The following is a 22,520-nucleotide window of genomic DNA, read 5'->3' as shown; positions in this document are numbered from 1 at the left end:
CAGATTTTATGAAATTTTGACGCGTGCTTTTTTTCTTTTAGGCAGCCATTTTCTTATGATAACATAATAGGTAAAGTCATGAAACTTCATATAGAATCAGATAATCAAATAATCATTTATTACGTACAGTTTCTGCTCCCTAAGTATAATAGATGCGAAGTATTAATAGAAACATGCATTAAAATAAGTTTTATGTTTCTTTTTGCAATTTCATACATTATATAATACCATGGCATTTTAACGACCAAAAGGCATCGCGGGGCATATTAACACATACTCCTGGAGAGCTTGAAGCCTGTACCTGTATTAGTTTCTGAGTCCTAACCTGTAAACGAAAAATTATTTTTTTAACCTTTTCATTATTAGAAAGAAAGCTACTCAAGACATAGCATTCTACCTATCAAAAGGCACCAGTTCACTATAAGACACGTAACTGTGTGAAATTTCATTACTCAGTAGGAAATACTTTCTGATTTCTGGCCCGGAACCGAAATCACTATGCCCGGCCAACCTCTGTGCCGCCCAACTCAACGGGCGGAGACCTATTGATCCCAGTGATAGCAACACCCTCCTCTGACCTGTAAGGTGGAGGGTAAAAACACTGACACTGGAAAAGAAAGGAATTGGGAGGATGAAGAGGACACATACAGAATGGTTGTGAACCTGAATTGCAATAGATTTATCAAAACTTAAAGGAATAGAAAACAGACAGACCGACACTCAATAAGCAGATAGACGAACGGGCAGACCGACAGACAACAAGCAGACAGACTGACAGACAAGGAAAAATAAGAGGAGGGGAAATTCGACACATAGATGGGAGACAAAGTACGTGAAGAAAAGAGATGGAATACAAAAAATGCGGTTGGAACACAATTAGCAGAGAGAGAGAGAGAGAGAGAGAGAGAGAGAGAGAGAGAGAGAGAGGTGCAACTGATGCAGATAGGGAAAAATATATAACATTAAGGCAGACTGAGCAGCAGTGATTTTACAGATAAAGAAGATTAAAAAATAAGTCAGAGACAAAAAGAAGGATTTTAAGGGTACAGAGATTAGGAAAAAATAAAGAGAAACAAAAAAGCCAACGTTTGAGAGCTGCATAATACGAAGACAGAGATGAAGCAGAGAGAGAAATAGAGGCGAAACATAGAGCTGAAGGAGACAGTGAAATGGAGAAAACCAAGAATCAGTGAAACAAAAGATTCCAGAAAGCGAACAAGAGAGAAAAAAAACACGAATAAATGACAGACTGTAAAATAGAAAGACAGAGACAGGCAGGAACACAAAAAGAGACTTCGGGAGCATTAACAGTGGAGAAAATTAGAAAGGTGAAAAGGTAGAGAGAGAGAGAGAGAGAGAGAGAGAGAGAGAGAGAGAGAGAGAGAGAGAGAGAGAGAGAGAGAGAGAGAGAGAAAATAAAAAGAAAATTGTAGACAGAGACAAAACAGCCACTAGAGCCCGCTTTCAACAATTCAACATACATGCTTTGCACTTTACCAGAAGAATATATTTGCCCTATTTTTTTTTTTTTCCAGCAAAGTCAACAACAGGGGGAACTATTAACAATGTAGGATATTATTACGCTTGTGTTTGAACGCGAGTGCAAATATGTGTTAGCACGAAAGTTGAGTGTCACCATTGTCTATGTATAAATCCTGGGTATTCTTATCATAACCTTTTCTATCATCATTTTTATCACCCTAAGTCTGAAAAAAAAATGAGTTGTAGTAGAATGCAGATGACAAGAAACAAAAGTTAAATGAAATAAATCGAGAATAAAAAGAATAAGGTAAAAGTCTGTGAAACTGTGAACATCATACCCAGGGAATTGTCCTGAATAATCAATCATACAGTACATTAGGATACTCAGATTTATAAAATCCTGACCTCACCTAATATGCATAAACCTTCTGTACATTTTGGTTATAATTTTTATTTCAGATGGAACACACACACACACACACACACACACACACACACACACACACACACACACACACACACACACACACACACACACACACACACACACACACACACACACACACACACACACACACACACACACACATTTTCAGAGTAGTTCTTCGAATCAGAGCTAAGAATGAATTGTCTAAAAATAGATCTTCAGACAAAAGTAAGAAGGTAATTGGTTTTCACTCCTACATTTTCTATCGACTCCTCCTGTGAGTCATCATGTGAAGTGCAATACGACTTCTCCTCTACATTGTCCTACTAACTATATTTAAAGTTCTTGACAATTATCCTGAAAAATCCTCCTCCTCGTTGTCTTTTTTCAAGCCGATGTTCATTATATTCAGGACTTGATAAAATGTGTATAAGGATCACAGGAAAGGTTACATGAGTTCTTTTTTAGAATCTAGCCAAAATCTCAACATGTACAGGGTGTTTCAAAAAAGTGTACCGATTTTAAATGCATGTCATTCCTTTATAATCTGACTTACATACTTTTTCTTTTCAGATTGTGGTTCCTCATGAAATGGCATTTACAGCTGAGCAAAAAATCAAAATTGTTCAATTGTGGTATGAGACCAGATCGTACGTCATGGTCCATCGTCGGTTCTGCCACGAGTACCATGTCAGGACACGTGATGTACTAAAGAACAGTACCATAGTAAGATTTGTCAAGCATTTTGAAAGCAAGGGAACAGTCCACATCACACACAAGGGCAATAGCGGACGTCCAGCAGCAACCACAAAGAATCACTTGAACATTGATGCTGTGCTCAACTCAGCCATCAACAGCCCCAAGAAATTTCACCGTCGCCACTCCCAGGAGTTGGGAATGTCTCCTAGCAGTGTGTGGTGTATTATGACCAAAGAGCTAAAGCTATTCCCTTACATCATGTCGGTTCAGCACAATCTAACAGCTGAAGACATGCAAAGTAGGTACACCATGTGTGAGTGGCTGAGCCAAAAGCTTGAATGCACACCGGGATGGATCATCCACATCTGGTTTTCCTATGAGGCACACTTTCACATCAGTGGTGCCATCAACAATCATAACAACATCTTCTGGGGCTCAGAACTACCAGAGGAGATCACGGAGAGGCAGTTGAAGGGCCCAAAGGTCACTGCCTTCGTGGCCTGCAGTGCAAGGCATGGGTTACTGGGTCCCTACTGGTTTGAAGAAGGTGGTCGAGCTGACATGGCACTCGTGGCAGAACCGACGATGGACCATGACGTACGATTTGGTCTCATACCACAGTTGAACAATTTTGATTTTTTGTTCAGCTGTCAATGTCATTTCATGAGGAACCACAATTTGAAAAGAAAAAGTATGTAACTTAGATTATAAAGGAATGACATGCATTTAAAATCGGTATACTTTTTTTTTTAAACACCCTATAAGTCAGTTAATGACTGGCTACAGTCGTTCAATAAGGCACTGGGCTTTGATCCTATTTCAACCAAACATGATGATAACGTTGAGGGTCAGCCAGGGGGTTAATATATTATTTTGGAGAACAAGAGGTCAAAGGTCAAAACTACAGTATGTAACATGATCAGTTTAGAATTTTGATTCAGTGTTGACTAAACTCGACGGAAGGGTTGAACATACGACAAGAATGAGAGGAGTCCTTTTTGAGAACAACCAAAGGTCAAGGTCACAGGGAAAGGTGTAATTTCGACGGGTGGGTGTCTGTGACTGAACATATTTGCTAAAATAATTTTCATTTACTTTGGACCAAACTTGGTGGAAGTGTTGAGGATCAGCCAAAGGACTGACCTATTGCCCCTTAAAAAAAAAAAAAAAGTAAAAAACCAGCTTAATGTTTTAATTTTATTTAGTCCAGACTTGGTGGAAGGGTTTAGACTGAGCCAGACATGAAATGATTTGATTTTGAGAACAACCACTCAAAGGTGAAGGTCACAAGGTTAGGTCAAAATTCGACTTGTGTGTGTTGTAGTGCACTAGTATTTATTTGATGTTTGCCTGCATCAATTGTGCTTATCTGTTCTAGATTTTCTAACATTTCAATCTCTTCTGAGTTACCATAATATAACTATTACATTATCTCAGCAGATGGATTTATATACAGTCGTACAAAACCCTAGAGAAATGAGCAACTTAGGCTGTGTCTTGTGTTTTCTTCCAGCTTATTTCAACCACTTGAATCTATGAAGCAGGACTCAAATTTTCGATTATTATCCTTTTATTTTAATGAGCAAAAAAAAGTCAAAGGAAGAGTAGCTGATCAGTCTTTTGTATTATCAGATACATACTACCCTCTCCTGAAGGCTTTAGAATTTTCTTCCTGTTTTGATATACCGGTATCTTTAAAATAAAACATGTAAAACAATTATTATTGCCTCCTCACATTAAATATAAGAAGTAATACTCTACCCTGGTGAAGTTTTGCAGATACAAAAAAGGTTAGTGTGTTATTATTGCTTATTATGGTAGGCATTCATTATATGAACCAGGTTTATTACTGTGCACAAAGACAGGCTGAGGATGATAATGATACCACTGCTGCTGCTGCTGCTGATGATGATGATGATGCTAATAATAGTGAAGAAGAAGAAGAAGAAGAAGAAGAGAAGGAGAATGAGGAGGAAGAAGAGGAAAAGGAAGAGAATAAGAGGGAAAAGGAAGAAACGTTCAGTATTGTCGATAGAACATTTGCAAGATTCCCTTTGACACCCAAAATGTACTTGAATATTTGCTAAGTCGGACTTGCAGTACAGACAAACTCATAAATGCTATATTCTTTTACCGTGTATCGTGGTGACGAGTGACTGGGTTTTACTGGTAATTGCGCTTTCAGCTGAAATATTTTTTTCATGGCAATGTAGAGACCTTTTTTTTTTCTTTTTTTTTTGTATCGTGCTCAGGGAAAGCCTGAGCACGACTGGCATTTATCCTTTAAGCAAAATGTCCACGGTGGTTGAAAAATGTAACACTTTCAATCTGATGGCGTCTGCTTCATTTCATTCTTTCATCCTGTAGCTGATTTTGTTCAGCCGAGAGTAGACATTTCATAGTGCAGGGGTTAATGGAAACTGTATCTAACTCTGTCATCCGAAGTCTCCCCTTGGCTGAAGAAAATATTCGAGTGGTATCAACTTCTCTAGCCGAAAGAGTTATGGATTACATCGAACTTTATTTTGTATCTCCAGTATATTTGATTACATACAGTTCTTTGGTGTCCCACAGATACTTATATGCGCCTCCAAGCGGAAGAACATTGCTTATCGAGACCTTCAAGCCTCATGTAAGTGCTGAAATTATTTTAACATTTTGTACCGCATACGTGTAAGCTTTGAGTCGTATTCTTTTTTTTTTTTTTTTTTTTAACTCTTGTAATAGGTTTTCCTTTGCTACTATTTCTGCGTATTATATCCATATCTCCCGTTGTACGTTACTTAAGCAGACTAAATCGGTATTAAACAGTCATTAACAACATACAAGAGAAACATAAAGACATTGCATACAAAATAGAAAGAAAGAGGAGCTGCGAAGCCTCCTATGCTATATAGAATATGACCCGTTATGTTGACGTCTCTCTCTGGTCTCTTCCGCATCAAAAAAATTGTGCTAGTCATTGAATACTTATCCGTCACACTGTAGGTCAGACGCAACAAAGCGTATTGTGAAAAGTGTTATCCCGAACTGTAGTGAGCCTTGGCCTGACAGGCAAACCGGAAGGCACAGAAGTAAGATGGATGAGCAGGGTATTTAATTAATAGGTGACTGTACTGATACTTGTGTGCCGCGAGAGAGATTTGGCGTAAGGAACATTACAGAGGTGATGAGAACAGATAGGTTGAGATGGTTCGGACATGGGGGGAGAGGAGGTAACTATACTTCTTCGATCTCATATGAGAAAAGAAGAGATTTAAGTTTTTGAAGACTGGCAGCTGACTGGTTTCCGTCCGAGTGCATTCGTTAGAAACGATATGTTTACAAAAACAAATTATTACATGGTTTATAATTCCCTTCTGACGATAAAATTGCTCAAATAAATTAAACAAAAGCATTCGGGGGCCGAATGCTAATCGCCTGCCAAAATATTTTGTTGAATAAGTTGCCTACAAACCAAATTTGAAGAAAATTAGCAAAACTCTACTGAATTCAGTCACCGTGTTTAGCAAAAAGCCAATCATAATAAATAAGTAAATGAAATATATATATATATATATATATATATATATCTATATATATATATATATATATATATATATATACACACAGAGAGAGAGAGAGAGAGAGAGATAAGGCGGGTAGCATTCGGTTGTCTTTGAGCTAATCCTCACCAAATGTAATAGGCTTCTGCACATCCACATAGTTGCTCTTTCCTGAAAGTTTGGTGAAAATTCGTCTAAAACTTTTCGAGGTATTTTGGGAACTGATACGAACACACACACACACACACACACACACACACACACACACACACACACACACACACACACACACACACACACACACACACACACACACACACACACACACACACACACTATATCGCCTCGCCTTGCTGAAGACGGGCAATAGAAATATTAATAGATATTTGCATAGATTAATTTTAAAATGAGATCTTACGAAGTCTTATCAGATGGCCTAGATACATGTGAAATTTTCAGTTCTCGAGTCAAATCAACACTTACACAGTTTTGCGGCCTTGATGTTCAGACAAATAAAGGTAAATTATGTCATTACTGCGATATTTTTAAAAATTTAAGTTTGTAAGACCTCGGAATTCCAATGAAATATTACATATTCCCTGAATTTCGATGAATGATTGGTAGACACAGGTGAAGAAGCTATATGTCATCCGTCACTTTTAACTATCCCGCAGCTCGTATCTTGTCATAGCTGTTGTAATTCTAGATATTCGAAGCTAAAAAGGTAGAAAATTTACCGTTGCAGCGAAAGTAGAAAATATAATGTAAACTGTTGCTACAGGAAAATGTTATCAAAGAAATTCGAAAATTCTTCTGCTTAATCAAGTGACATCCCAGTTTCCGCCTCTCTTGACTAGTTGCCGTTCCCAACAGCGGCCTACCCCACCCTCCACCCGTCTACCAATCATTCATCATAATTCAGGGAATATGTACTATTTTATTGGTATTCCGAGGTCTTACTAGGTTAGATTTTACATAACGTGGCAGTAATGACATAATTTACCTTAATCTTCTTAAACATGGGGGAGAATTAACTCGAAAAAATGTGTGTGAAAGGGTTGATTTTTCATCTGTCTATCTATCTATAGCCCGACGCCCTAATCCCGCAAAGGGTGGCCGCAGACAAAACTCCTCCAAGTCGCTTTGTCACCAACCATTTGACTACCCTCCCCCCAACTCACCCCCCCCTCCCTCATATACCTCTCAACTCCATCCCTCCACCTCATCCTCGGTCTACCCCTCCCTCTCCCTCCCTCCACCTCATCCTCGGTCTACCCCTCCCTCTCCCTCCCTCCACCTCACCTACATACAGCCTCTTAGTCAGTCTTTCATTCTCCATTCTCTCCTCATGTCCAAACCACCTCAGTGTATTTCTCCTAATCTTCTCAACCACAACCACATCCACCCCACAACGTTCCTTCACTTCATCATTCGTCAACCTCTCCCTCTTTGTCACTCCACATGCTCCTCTCAAGTAACTCATTTTCACTGCTGTCACACTTGACTTGTTCCCCTCTTGCAAGGTCCACTCCTCACTTCCATACGTCAGGGTAGGGATCACAGTACTATCATGCAGTGACTTCTTAACTTCCATACTCACCTCCCTGTTTCTCATCACTGCTTTCAGTGAACCAACAACCTTCCTTCCCTGCTGTACCTTTTCACGCACTTCATCCCCCAATGTTCCATCCTTACTCATCACACTACTCAAATACTTGAATGCACGCACATTCTCCATATCCTCACCATCCAGCCTCACTGTACATTCTGTGACTTCATTTCTCTTAAACACCATAATTTTACTTTTGTTTATATTAACTTTCAGCTTCCTCCTCCTACACACTGTCCCAAATTCATTCACCAAACCTTGCAACTCCCATTCATCTTCACTCAAAAATACTGTATCATCAGCAAACAGCAACACCAGAATCTTCCAAATCTCACCCTCATTCATTAGAGCCACCCCCACATCCACTTCCCTACCTTGCACCTCCTTTACAACCCCATCCATGTATATATTAAACAGCCATGGAGACATCACACAACCCTGTCTCAGTCCCACATTGAGATCAAAGAACTCACTCAGCTCACCATCCACTCCCACCGTAACCCTAGCTCCTTCGTACATACTCTTCACAGTACTCAAAAATTTCCCCTCCACTCCATATATTCTTAATACCTTCCACATACCTTGCCTATCTATTCTGTCATAAGCTTTCACCAAGTCCATGAAGGCAGCATACACTTTCCTTTCCTTCTCTAGATACTTCTCCACTAAACATCTTAGAACAAATATCTGATCTACACACCCTTTTCCCTTCCTAAATCCCCCTTGTTCTCCAACTAGCTCCTCTGTCATATGCCTAACCCTATCAATGAGTATTCTACCATATATTTTACCAGTCACACTAAGAAGACAAATACCCCTATGGTTACCACATAGTTCTCTCTCCCCTTTTCCTTTGTATAAAGGAACAATTATACCTGATTTCCAGTCCTCTGGAACCCTTCCCTCTTCCCAAGCCAATCTACACAACTTCCATATCCACTCCACAACAATCTCACCCCCATACCTCAGCATTTCACCACACACCCCATCAATTCCTGGGGCCTTTCCCAACTTGATCTTCTTCATTGCTTCCACTACTTCCGTCCTACTGATCTCTTCCTCCCTCCTTTCATCTTTTCTTCTCCCAGCCATTCCCCAACCACTTATACTCGCACTGCTCTCACTCTCTACATTCAACAAATCCTCAAAGTGCTCCTTCCATCTCCTCAGTTTCTCTCTCTTCTGCACCAACAATCTCTCACTCCCCTACTATTTCCCCTTTCACACTGCCTTACTTTCTTTACCTCCTGCCAAAACAATTTCTTACTCTCCCTCCATTTCACACTCAGATTCCTCCCAAACTCTTCATCCACTTTCTTCTTACTCTCCTTCACCAGTCTCTTCACCTCCCTTCTCCTGCTCACATATACCTCTCTCTTCTCTCTCTCATCTTCCCCCCTACCTCTACTCGCTAACCATTCACTATATACCTTCTTCTTTTGTTCCTCAGCTCGTTTCATCTCATCATTCCACCATGCAGTCCCCTGCACACCCTTGCATCTCCTCCTCATTCCACAAACCACCTCACACGCTGCGTGCTCTCCTCCGTGAATATCTTACATACGTCTTCCACCCCTTCCATCTGCTCTAGCTCATACCTTCCCAATCTTTCTTCCACTATGCTCTTATACTCTGCCATTTTCTCACTATCTTGCAAATTCTCCACTCTTCTCACAGGAGCTGTTTCCTCCTGTCTTTCCCTTCGTCTCCTTAACCATTTTCTTTGCAGCTTTACCTTGGCCATCACTATGTGATGGTCCGAGGCTCCATTCCCCTACCCTCTCCACACTCTTGCATCCAACACTTGTCTTCTCATTCGCTCATCCACACACACGTAGTCTATCATTGTCTTTCGTTCAACAAGTTCACCATCCATCCTCCCTATTACTCTCCATGTATACCGGTGGATCATCTTATGCCGAAAGTAGGTGTTGGCTATTGCCAACCCCTTACAAGCACAGATGTCCACCAAAGCACTACCATTCCCATCTACTTCAGCTGGCACACCCCACTGACCAACTACTCCATCCACTCGTACATTCCCAACTTTGTCATTCATGTCTCCAATCAAAAGCACTCTCTCGCTCCTCTCAAATTTGTCCATACATGCTTCTACTCTCTCCCAAAACTCATCTTTCACTCTTGCCACTCGATCCTCTGTTGGAGCATACACACATACAATCGCCCACGCTTGTATACCTACTTTCATCCTCACCCATATAATCCTTGCACCCACTGTTCCATACTCTCTTATATTCTCCTTCCACCTATTGCTTATCATCAGACATACTCCCTCTCTTGCCCTCTCATTCTCATTGACTCCCGCACATATACCTAAACCATATTCCCATTCTCTCACCCTTTCACCCATCCATTTAGTTTCAGTCACTCCACATATATCAACTTTTGCATCCTCAAGCACCTGAACTCTCTCTCTCTCTTTCACTTCATCATTCACTCCTCTCACATTCCACGTTCCCACCCTCAGAATGTCCTTTGTCCATTCCTTAGTCGCCAACGTATGGTCCGTCCTGGTCCGAGGCGCTTTATTCGCTTGTTTAGTTAGTTCTTTTTACGGGGTGGGGCACTAACCCACCACCAACCCTTTTAGTCGCCTCGTACGACAAGCAGGGATACAGGGGGAGTATTCTTGAAACCCCCCTACTCCCAGGGGGGGTAAACTTTGTAAGGTCTCATTAATAGATTCAGTCTATTCAAATAACCATATGTATATTTTTTTTTGAGCAGTCTTATCGGCAAACAGTTATTGTAACCCCTATAATAAAAATTATTTAAAATACATCATTCCTAATGAATGCACTCTGTGGACCAATCAGCCGCCAGCTTTCAAAATCTTAAGTTACTTCTCTTCTCACTTGAGATCGAATAAGGTATAGTTTAGGTGGGAAGAGTATACAGAGGAGATCTCCTGGGTAGGGGTCTGAGGAGGGAAACTGCTTAAGATCACAACACGTGGAGAGCTGTCATCGAACGAAAAGACCTATACATGGCAACGTGTTTAGTGGTAAACATACAGTAAAGCGCATACGATATCTCGTGTATTTTCATTCGTCATGTTACATGTTACAGCAGCGTATCAGGCCATAAAGGAGTTAACTGGGACTGAAAAGAGAAGGAAGGAAATACCTGTACGATATAGAAATGGTAATCTGATGACTAAAGATTTGGATATAAAAGGAAGATGGAAAGAGCACTTTGAATCTGTTCTAAATAGACCAATCCCAGCTGAAGAGGACATTTTGCCGGCCGAGAGAGATTTGCAGATAGAAACAGGGGATATAACTTTGGAAGAGGTAGCAAAATCTATAAAGGAGGTAAAGAATTTTAAGGCTCCAGGTGAGGATGGAATATTCCCTGAAATGCTTAAGGTGGAAAATGACGAGTTGATGAATGCTCTTTTGAAACATTTTAATGTGGCTTGGGATAATGGTGGAATTCCAGAAGAGTGGAAAAATGGAGTGATTATAAAAATACCAAAAAAGGGAGATTTAAGTGTGTGTGGCAATTGGAGGGGGATAATTTTGACACCTGTAGTTGCAAAAGTCTTTTCCAAAATCTTGTTGAACAGAACAGAGCCAGTAATTGATAAAATCTTAAGAGAAGAACAAGCGGGATTTAGAAAGGGTCGAGGTTGTAATGATCAGATTTTTATTGTAAGGCATCTAATACAACAAGCTAAAGAGATGAGAATGCCACGTAGTATGTGTTTTGTGGATTTTGAAAAGGCGTTTGATAGTGTTTCACGTGGAGCTATGTTGAAAATTATGAGATTCTATGGTATACCAGAAAAGTTTGTAAATATTATTAGAAGCCTGCATGAAGGTACTTTTTGTAAGGTAATGGTGGGTGGTTCTTTGAGTGATCCATTTCAAGTTAGGTCAGGAGTGATTCAAGGAGGAGTTCTTTCGCCATTGTTGTTTGTTTTGGTTATGGATTATGTTATGAAAAAGGTTGTAAGGAGAACAGGTGCAGGAATTAACTGGAAAGAAAATAAGAAGCTGATGGATTTGGACTATGCTGATGATATTGTACTGATTTGCGGAAGTATTTACGAGATGCAGAGGGTGCTCGATTGTCTGGTGGAGGAAGGAGAAAAAGTGGGATTGGTAATAAAGTGTGGAAAGACTGAAATTATTAATATGAACGTGGAGAACCAAATCGATTGTGTAATTGGGAATAAAGTGGTGAAGAATGTAGAAAACTTTAAATATCTGGGAACGATTGCATCCTCTAATGGATCATTAAACAATGAAATTGAGGAGAGGATTAGACAGGCTTGGCGAGCTGTTGGAATGTTGAAATCTGTTTGGAATAATAATATGCTTTCGGTACATACTAAAGTGAAAATTTACAAGTCCATGGTTAGACCAATTTTAATTTACGGGCATGAGTCATGGTACAGTACAATTGCAACAGATCAGAAAGTATTAGGATTTGAGAATAAAATACTGAGAAGGATTCTTGGGGTAAAGTGGCAAGACAGAGTTACAAATGAAAGAGTAAGGGATATTACGAGAGTGGAACCAGTTAATGAATATGTGAGACTGTCTCGCTGGAAGTGGCTGGGGCAAATATACAGAAAAGAAGGTAGTTTAATACATGATGTGCCAGAGTGGATTGCTAGAGGAAGAAGAGGTAGAGGTAGGCCGAGGGAAACCTGGTTGAGGACAATGAAAAAAGAAGCAGGAGAGGAGTGTTGATGGGACCTGAAGGAGATGGCAAGAGACAAATATTGGTGGAGAGAGTTCATTGAGGCCCTATGCATCCCGTGGGGTGCCACAGGAAATGATTGATTGATTGATGTTACATTCAGACAAACAGACAGGTACACAGACAGACAGATAGATGGATGGATGGATAGATAGATAGATAGACAGATATAAGGACAATGATTTTTGATCTCTTGTGTATCGCTGTCCATCAAGGACTCTGGTAAATGCATAGCTACTGTAGATAGACAGGAAAGTAGAAATACAGACACACAAAGATATCCAGCAGAACAGACAAGAGACAAGCGAATAGACAAAGATAAACAGACTAGCACACTGAGGAAGAGACAAAATAGCCGACAGACCGACTAACACAAAAACAGACATATAAACAGACATTATGCATGGATCTATATCGCATCGTCCCTCGTCACATTGTATATTAGACTCGGAAAGATAAGTAGGCAGAGGAACAGATAAACATAGATAGACAGGCGCGTATAGATAAAGATTTGCTGACATCTCTTGTAGCATCCGTCACATTGTTTGTTACATTCAGGAATATAGATAAATACATAGAAAATTGACAGACATTCATACATGGACAGACATATACAGACATTCATATATAGTTTGACTGACAGATAGGCAGACATATATACAGAAACATATATAGACAGATAGATCGACAGACAAACAGTAAAGACATATAGATAGTCCTGTTAATATATCCCGTATGGTCATGTTAATATATCTCGTATCGTCACATTGCTCGTCAGACTCAGTGAAGGCTGCTGGTAAACTCGGGCAAAGCTAGATGTGGATATTAATCTAGGTAATGGCTCAGGCGCATTCCATCATTGGCTTAATCAGAATCTTTGGGTATGCAGTCGTTACGGGAGTGGTGGTGATGGTGGCAGGAATGGACCGAGACCAGATTAAAGGAATACTATGGTAAATTGTACACGGGGTTCAGATGATACATTATTATTATTATTATCATTATTATTATTATTATTATCATTATTTTTATTATTGTTGTTGTTGTTGTTTCTCTCTTCGAGAGAAATAGTCAGTGAATGTACAGTGAGGCTAGATGAGGAGAAAATGGAAAATGTGGATGCGTTTAAGTACTTGGGTAGTGTGATGAGTAAGGATGGAAGTTTAGAGGGTGAAGTGCTTGAAAGGGTGCAACAGGGAAGGAAGGTTGCTGGTTCTTTGAAAGCAGTGATAAGAAACAGGGAAGTGAGCATGGAAGTGAAAAAGCTACCACATGACGGTATTGTGATACCAGCCTTAACATACGGAAGTGAAGCTTGGACCTTGCTGGAGAGACAGAAGTCAAGAGTGAGAGCAGTGGAAACGAGTTATTTGAGAGGAACATGTGGAGTCACACGGAGAGACAGGCTGACAAATGAGGAAGTGAAGGAGCGTTGTGGTGTGGATGTGGATGTGATAGGAAGCGTTAGGAGAAACGCACTGAGATGGTTTGGACATGTGGAGAGGATGGGGAGTGAGCGACTGACGAGGAGAGTGTATGTGAGTGAGCTGGAGGGGGGGAGGGGAAGTGGGAGGCCAAGGATAAGATGGAGGAATGGAGTGGAGAGGAATATGAGATAGGGGTGTGTGAGCTGGGAGCAGGGCAAAGAAATGGCGGGGGACAGGACGACAAGAAGGCCAATTTTGTTTGTGGCCACCCCTTACGGGATTAAGGCGTCTGGCAATAGATCGATCGATAGATTATTATTATTATTATTATTATTATTATTATTATCATTGATCCGGTCTTTTGTTCTCAGAAGCGCCAGTTCTTTCAAAGGAATTAATTAGTACTCAAGACATGTTTCCACCTTTACAATTACTGTAGTTATTTGTGGCATCATTATACAATACAAATTTTATCTGCAGTGAGATTTTAGGAAGGGAAGAGGTTGTGTAGATCAGATATTCCCTTTTAGGTCTTTAGTGGAAAAGTTTCTAGAAATGGGAAGGAAGTTGCATGCGGTCTGCTTGGATTTGGAGAAAGCATATGACAGGGTGAATAGACAAAGAATGTGGATAATATTAAGAATATATGGAGTAACTAGCAAGTTGTTGAATGTTGTGAAGAGCATGTATGAGGGCACTAAGGCTGCAGTGCGTGTGGATAGTGAACTGACTGAATTTTTCTATCTGCTTGTTGGATTGAAACAGGGATGTGTCATGTCTCCATGGTTATTCAGTCTGTATATGAATGGGGTTATAAAAAAGATACAAGGTAGGGCAGTGGATGTTGGAGCTTCCCTAATGAGAGAGGGTAGCGTTTGGAAACTTCCTGTACTGTTGTTTGCAGATGGTACTGTATTGTTAAGTGCAGACGAAAGGAAGCTGCAAGGTGAATGAGTTTGGGAGGATGTGTAAGAAACGGAATCTAAAGGTGAATGCAGGGAAGAGTAAAGTTATGGTCTTTGAAAGAAATGCAGTCACTGAATGTACAGTATGGCTGGATGATTAAGTGATAAATGTGAGTGCATTTAAAAACTTGGGTAATGTGATGGGTAAGGATGGTGTGTAGAGGGTGAAGTGCTTGAAAGGTACATCAAGGAAGAAAGGTTGATGGTTCTTTGAGAACAGTGATAATAGGGAAGTGAGCATGGAAGGAAAACAGTCGCTGCGCGATAGTATTGTGATACCAAGTCCAGCATATGGAAATGAAGCTTGGACGTTGTTGGAAGGACACAAGTCAAGAGTGAGAGCAGTGGAAATTAGTTATTTGAGGGGAGGATGTGGAATAACATGGAGAGACCGACTTACAAATGAGGAAGTGAAGGAGCGTTGAGGTGTGGATGTGGTAGACAGCGTTAGGAGAATTACACTGAGGTGGTCTGGTCATGTGGAGAGAGAGAGAGAGAGTAACGAGGCGAGTGTATGTGAGGTGGAGGGGGGGGGGGAAGGGAGAGGGAGACCGAAGATGAGATGGAGGGATGAAATGGAGAAGTATATGAGATAGGGTGTGCGTGAACTGGAAACACTGTAGTGAGATTGCGGGGAACACGGCAACATGGAGACGATGTGTTTGTGGCCACCCCTTATGGTATAGTAAATGTCCTTTAATCCCACGAACCTTCCAGATTATCAGATTTTCCGGACTATCGGAGAGGTACCTGAAAATGTTCAAAACTCACCCCAAAAAATAAAGTACACTATGGGCAACCGGATGGGTGAACATCCAGGACCTCCTGAATGTCGACGTGGGTGCGGAACTGTACAGTTCGGGGCACCGCTTTCGGCTATTTTTCGATATGTTTCGATTTTTTCCGATTTTTCTCGATTTTTCACCCCAGAAAGATAGAAATGACCTTGGGCTGAAAATTCCGAACTGTCAGATTTTTCGAGCTATCGGTTGCCGGTGTCATATGCACGGAGTGACTTTATGCTGGAAGTTACCGTTCCCTTCTCTGTTAAGCCTAAATTAACCTAACCTAACCAAACCTAACCTAGCCTTAACCTAACCTTAACCTAGATCAGCCTAACCTAAATAAACGTAAAATAAGCTAATCTTAATTCACGAAATGACTAATTTCACAATCTGCCTGTAACATACATATATATCTTTTTTTTTTTTTTTTTTTTTATGCGCGGAAGAAGGAATCAAAGGCCATGAGCCCGCAGTAACAGTTCCCTCCAAGAGAAAAACAAAATACAATAGAGAGCCAAATTCAAGATCCGATCATTTTGAGATGCCTGGACACACTGCGTTTGAAAGACTGGAGATCATAGGCAGCAGGAAATACAGATAGAGGGAGACAGTTCCAGAGCTGACCTGTTGCATAAATGAAAGACTGGGAGTAACGGTTAACTCTTGCATTAGAGAGTTGGGCAGAAAAGGGATGAGAGTTTGCTGCCAGACGGGTGCTACGCGCACGTCGTAGAGGTGGAGGAATGCAAGCAGACAGTTCAGAGGAGCAGTGACCATTAAAGTAGCGATAGAAAAGAGATAAAGACGCAACAGTGCGGCGAAGAGACAGAGGTTGAAGGGAGTCAGTAAGAGGAGGAGAGTTAATGAGACGAAAAGCCTTTGACTCCACCCTATTGAGAAGAGCTGTGTGTGGGGAGCCTCCCCACACATGAGAGTTGTACTCCACACAGGGGCGGATAAAACCCCTGTATAGAGACCTACAGGTCGATAAGGCATCCAACTATCTTCCTGACACATGTATTTCATACAATGTTGTTGATAAATGGCACAAAATTCGAGATAACCTGCGGATGCTTTCAAAATAGAAGCTAAACGGCAACTCGGCGCATGCACACTGAGCGAAACGGTTACTTCCAGCCTAAGTCACTCCGTGCATACGACACCGGATTGTCGGAAGTTCACTGTATTAAGGCGCGTGGCAACAGATAAACAGATAGAACAGGATATAGAAGAAAAGTTTTCTCTCAGAAGCCTAAGACAGCCGAGTCTTGTAGACAGGGGAACCTCAGAGGAGGAGAGATAGCATTCAACGGAGATGATATTGAGGATATTGGAAGAGAGGCACTGAATGTTATAGAAATATATAGAAAGATTGTCAGACAGTGGTCCAGGACATCTTTTTATTTATTTATTTATTTTTTCATTGGGAAAGAGCCTGAAAGTGGGGATACTTATGGTCCTTCTCGTTGAGGACTTTGAAGCAAGAAATTTGTTTGTCCTTTTTAACAATTTTGAATATTTATTCATGTAACTTGGTGTAGACCTGTTCCAACCTTTCACGTTTGAAAGCACCCAGCTTATTGTGGATAATGATCGCCCGCCTTTAGCAAGGCGAGGTGATATAGTTTTTTGTCAGTGTGTGGCTGTGTCTCTGTGTATGTGTGTGTGTATATCTGTTCCCAAAATATCTCCAAAAGTTGTGGACGATTTTCACCAAACTTTCATGAAATAGCAACTGTGTGGATGGACAGAATGATTAACTTTCAGTGAGGATTTGATCAAAGACGACCGAATGCATGCAGCCAATTTTTTTTTTTTAATTGATATTCTTTTTTTGTGAAATGTGGTGACTGAATTCCATGGAGTGTTGCATTTTTTTTTTTTTTTTTAATATGGTTTAAAGGTAGCTTGTACCTTATCCAACTACATATTTTGGAGGGCGATTAGCATGGGTCCTCGATTGTTTTTATTTCGTTTCCATAACATTTTTACAACTATACTGAGTAATCAGTTAAAAAATGTTCAAATAGCATTTTTGTATGAAAGAAACGGTAATTGAATAATGTTCTTATTTCAGATCTCGTGCAATATAATTGTTATAAGATAATGTACTGCGTATAACATCAGGTTAATAAAAATGAATATTGACTAATACGAATATCCTATTTAGGAAGTATTTACCAAATATATGTCAAAATGTTACATATACAGTATATACAGTATATATATATATATATATATATATATATATATATATATATATATATATATATATATATATATATATACACACACACACACACACACACAAAATGTCCCGCTTTTAGCCCCAATAAATTTGGTCACCTTAGTGTAAAAGCATTAGCACTGCGGATGACTGGATTTGGCTCAGTTTCATTTCAGTAGCGCCTAGTAAGTCGTGCTGAATGTTGAAATTCACAGTTGCCTTATATCAGATCGGCATTAAACAAGTTCACGTAGGCATGATTTTTCAAAATTTTGGAACTAATGCTGATATTCCCGAGATTTACAACCCAGGCTCTTACATAATTTGGGCATTTAGGTTAACAGTATTAATGCATTACTTAAAAGTTCAGGGAAGTTATGAATCAAACCCCCACTCAGCTGTTCAGAAAATACTAACTCTGTGAAAAGAAAAAATTTGTTAAAAAAAGATATTAACATGTTTCTCCTCTCTGTTTCTAAATGAAACTTGTTTAGTGTGTTCAATAAATCTACAGTATATAAAATGAAATGTGATACTGAAGTCATATATGCCGGTATTTTAGCAAATTTCTCGGGATTTTGTTTTTTTTACATACATTAGGTCAGTGTGCTGGTTCTCGTGAGCATGTCCTCAAACGTGGCAAAATAGGATTAGCAGACTGTCAAGGAACAAAGCGGTGTTCGCGAGTAACGAGCAGGAAATCCCTAATGTAGACATTGATACTAAATTAAGTACCCTTGCCTGCTTAGCCTTGAACAGCAGTTTGAGTAACGTCAGGTCCCTCTGGTCCTACGGTCTTCCTACATCTGTTGTTGGGAATTATAATGTCATTCCCAACAGGTGTAGGAAGACTGTAGGAACAGAAGGACCTGACAGTACTCAAATTGCTCTTCAAGGCTACCCAGTATGTAGACTGCATCAAACCTAGCCAGGGAATTGATGGACAAGCCACGTTTGTTACGTGCATTTGTGATGTTGTTTCCTACCTTCACTTGGAGGTTGGTGGAGGGACGATTGGAGGTCAGATGTATTGATGCTACATCACCATGCTGGGTCAACACTATTAGCACAGTTCAGATGCACTTACTTCATCCTCACTCTGCTTGTTGTTGTTTGTCATTTTTCACTTGATTTGTAGTTTTGTTCTTACTGTATTCGCTTGTAGTTTGATGATTGCTGCTTGTAGAACAGTCGTAGATTGTTTTGACTGTGAAATTGATTCTTAATTTGTTCAGTGATTGTTAACGGTTGAGACGTTAATCGGCTTCATTTACTGCTGTTGTTTACCGTTGTAGCCGTTAGGGAGAGTCGTCTGCTGCATATAAACTTATCAGGCATGGTTTGATTGTGGTTTTGTTTTACTGCTGTCACCAATATCGATGACATTGCCGTAGATAGACTTAGAGAGATAGAGAGGTTGGTTGTAACTGTAGATTGTCAAAGTACCACCAGTATAAAGTCGTGAGGCATCGAATGGCTCAAACTTGCCGCTGTCACCAATATCGATGAATATAGTTTATCGTAGTTTACCGATATCCCACCGCTGCCACCAGTATTGATGAACGTAGCCGAGGGGATTAATTAGGTGGGGAGATTGTAGATGTATCGTAGATTAATGGCTTCCCCTATCACCAGTGCAGTGTAATGTGGGCTGCTGTTTAGTAAAGCGGTGCATCATTGAGTCGAGTGAATAGGTAGGTCTCTCGCTTTCTCAACTTCCCCCTTTGTGTATCATAAGAGAGGTGAGTTACAGAGCACTCTTGGGTTATGGGGTTTATTGTACTCAGTTATATCGATATGTGATTGACAGCGTACCGTAATGTAGCGTGACTGCAAACCTCCTAGCTGACCCTATCTCTAGCCTTCTGCCCTCGATTATACTCTCGGTCTTTCTCTCTCTCTGTGCTCTCCGAAATCTGATAATGTTTATGGCTCGGTCGGGAAGTAGTGTCTGGTAGATCTCCATGATCAGTTATAATGACATTAGGGAACTGGCTCAGTCTGGTTAACCTGCTCTTATCATGAAATTATTGTATCGTCTGGACTACGAAGAGACTGTTTGAGATACATCATGTGTTAACACATTCTTGATGGTCTAGGACAACAGGATTGTGGATATACATCATGTGGATTGACATTCCTAGTGAGAAGCTGTGTATGTCTCCAGAAGACACTACATACTGCACGTTGTGATATGAGATATAATAGTGCCTATAATGCCCACAAGACAAGCGCACCATAACGCAGACTGTATTTGGTTGCAGGCCTTCATCAACTGTCAGCATGTATAGGACTTACCGCAATGCAGCCACTTTACATGAAGCTCCTTTTATCAGGTCTGGCATGTGCATATGATATTCAGTGTTGAGTCGAAGTTTCCTCCAAGACTATTTTTTTTTTCTCATGCTGCGGCCACTCATTAATAGCGGTCTGTTTCCCGCACTTCGATCACTTACTAGCTTTTCTCTGCAGCAAATTTAATTAGCTATATTTCCCATTTTTGTACAGTATAACTGATGATAAATATAGGCTGTCTGCGGTGCTTCTCTCTCTCTCTCTCTCTCTCTCTCTCTCCCTCTCTCTTTCTGGATGATGTAGCTGAGATACAATGTTAGGCTGTCAAAGTCGACAACTACTTCCAGACTGAGCTGAAGATTATTGAGATGGTGTAGAAATTCCACAGAATTGGACAGCGTAAGCTGCCCTGGGAAACACCTGCTGTAGCTGGGTAGCAATTTTACTCTTTGAAACTCATCACCTTGGAGATATGTCTCTTCTCAAAATAATTTTTGAGGAGTACACTTCCACCTTCTGTCTTCTAGCTTTTTTTTCCAACTCTCTACCAATTGCTTCTCCCTGCCTCTCATATCTCTCACTCCTTTCTCCTTCTTGCTTCTCCTTCCGTAGCCGTCTTCTTTATCTCGTTTCTCATTCTCAACTCTCCCCCTAGCTGCATAATTCTCCTTATTTCACTCTTCCTTCCACTGCTTTCGTCCCCTTTCTTTTCTTTCAATCCGACTTGTACTTTTACCCTAATCTTACCTTCCTTTCACTTTCTCGTTCGCGTTGCTTTCCCCTCCCTTCTTCTTTCTTCACGCCACTCAAATTTTCGACTCTCTTCCTCACTCCTGTTTCCACTCATGTCTCACCACTCTCTTCCCCCTTCACCTCTTCATTCCATGCCCTATATTTTTTGTTATTTCTCTTTAGTCTTCTCATCTCCTTTCCCTCTCTCTTCCCTAATCCTCACTTTTCACATCTCTTCTTTTCCCCTCTCCTTTTCTCTTCCACTGAATTTTCCTTCTACTGGATTTTCCTTCCCCCCATTTCCCTTACTATTTGTTTTTCCATCATCTTACTTTTTCCTTCTCATTCTTTTGCCCCACCATTTTTTTTCCTTTCTCTCTCTTTTCCAACTCTTTTTTTTTCTTTTACTCTCTCCTATCCCTCGCTCTTTTTCCCCTCCCTCCTTCTCCTCCGTCTCTTTTGCCAGTTCGTTTTCCGTGTTCTCTCCCCTCCTCTCTCTTCACTTTTCCTCTCATTTGTACATTCTCACCACTTCTCTTTTCCATTCCTCCCACCCATTCTCCTCAAACACTTTTCACCTGGACTTCCTTTACCGTTAGCCCACCAATTTCCTACCTTTGTTGTTTCTCTCTCTCTCTCTCTCTCTCTCTCTCTCTCTCTCTCTCTCTCTCTCTCTCTCTCTCTCAATTCCCGTCTCCCTTCTCTCGCTTCAAAATTAGCTCCACCAATACCCCATTATCCTCATTCCCTTTAATTCCATGCACCTGCCGATGCTAATTACGCACGTTACTCGGGGTTCCTGCTTTCCATCTGCATGCTTTCAAGTTGTTTAACCCAGCCCTTTTTTGCACGCATTCAGATTTTTCGTGTCTGTTTAATTTGGTTTCGTGTATTTTTCTTTAGAATCGTATAGCGTTGTTTCTCGTGACCAGACGGATTTCATTCTGCAAGCGTACATTCTCTCATCAAATTAGCTTCGTATATTTTTTCGTTCGGTTAGGATCAGGATCATATAAGGTACTCTTGTCCTTTTATATCTAATTAATTTCGATGGTCATCATTCCTGTCATATATGCTATTTTGGGGTTTGCATAATTTTACCTAGAAGGCAGTTAAAATCGCATACTGTTGTCTTAATTGTACACTCATTTTCTTTTCTGCGGGTCTGCTTTCTTTCAGGTATGTTATTTTTGGTTCCTGAAGTTTTTACTACAAATAGGTCAGAATCACATATGGCTATTTGTTTCTTCTTATAGCCTCTCCCTATGTTTCTTTTTTCAATCTTTTTCTCTCCCAAATCACATTCTTTCCTCTGGCCTACCTCTTATCTTTCCTTCACTTCTATCTTTCCATCGCTTTTTTTTTCTCCACTGAAAATATCAGTCATAAAAACCTAAGAAGAATATTTTATTATATTTCGGCTGTTATTATAAAAACAAATTATGCCTTTTCAATATTCCTCTTAGCAAGCAATGACTGGTTTCAATATGGACTGTAGACTGCATGAATTCATTCCTAAGATATATTCTTAAATGAAGTTATTATATGATTTCACTGTTTTAGCAGATATTTTTGGTAAAGTGCGTTCCATTTAGT

The sequence above is a fragment of the Coenobita brevimanus genome, chromosome 14 (assembly GCF_032717465.1).
Source record: "Coenobita brevimanus isolate Jiangsu-jjx chromosome 14, ASM3271746v2, whole genome shotgun sequence".
Classification (NCBI taxonomy): domain Eukaryota; kingdom Metazoa; phylum Arthropoda; class Malacostraca; order Decapoda; family Coenobitidae; genus Coenobita; species Coenobita brevimanus.
This window is presented reverse-complemented; position numbering follows the sequence as displayed.